Here is a 1,092-nt window from a genome sequence, read left to right on the forward strand (position 1 = left end):
CAATAATCTTTTGAAGGTTCGACACTTCCTATCGGATGAGGACATGCAGCAGGCAGTTACCGACTTCTTCACGCAGGAGGGCACGGTGTTTTACCACACAGAAATTTTCAAACTGGTTCATTGGTGGGATGAGTGCCTCATTGTTTTCAGCAAATTTGCCTGATTAGTATCATGATTCGGGACTGTACGGCCGTCGGAAGAAAACCTTTTGATCATCTATTCTTATACCTTAAACCTATATCCATGGTTACACATAACTTGTGCAAGGTAAAACCTGCCTTGATATCCGAGTATTGTAGCTGGTCTTGACTCCAAACTAAATTACTATTAGTCCAGCCCCGCGGTGTATGGAGCAACGCGTCCGCCTGTCACCCGACCCCGGGTTCGATTCCCGGCCGGGTCGGGTTTTTAATTGCAAATTATTAATATCCCTGGCCTAGGGACTGGGTGTTTTTGTCGTCCTTAATGTTCCTTTCCTCACATTCAACAATTTACACTTCTGCAATTTCCAAATACACGCAGGTTCATAACATATGCAAAGTAGAGGCAAGAGACCTTTTTAGGTCGAAGCCCCGAATAAATAGCTTAAAAAACGTACTATTACAGAATGGACAGTAACATCCATCTATCAGGTGTCAGCATGTAAATAATCTCTGGGAACACATTTGGTTTTTATCCAAACTAAATAGATTAAAACTCTAACGTAGACAACCAATTAAGGTTAGGTTATTCTGCCAAATTGTAACCTTACAGTGAAACGGAACGTGGAGATTGAAATGCTTGCAGACGGTAGCAGAGGCATTATGATTATTATTATTATTATTATTATTATTATTATTATTATTATTATTATTATTATTATTATTATTATTATTATTATTATTTCGCCTAATCAAAAGTTTAAAACAAACGCAGTGACTCGTTGATGTGCGATGCGAAGTTCTATGATGAACTAGAAATAAATAAATAACAAGTCAACGTTACACGACATACGTAATAAATGTGTTTTCTTTTTCTTTTTTTTAGTTTGAAGCATACGATTAGTTGTTCGTAGTTTAAGAGCGAAATACATTCAATATTCATTTCTTTGTG

Source organism: Anabrus simplex, chromosome 14 (assembly GCF_040414725.1).
Source record: "Anabrus simplex isolate iqAnaSimp1 chromosome 14, ASM4041472v1, whole genome shotgun sequence".
Classification (NCBI taxonomy): Eukaryota; Metazoa; Arthropoda; class Insecta; order Orthoptera; family Tettigoniidae; genus Anabrus; species Anabrus simplex.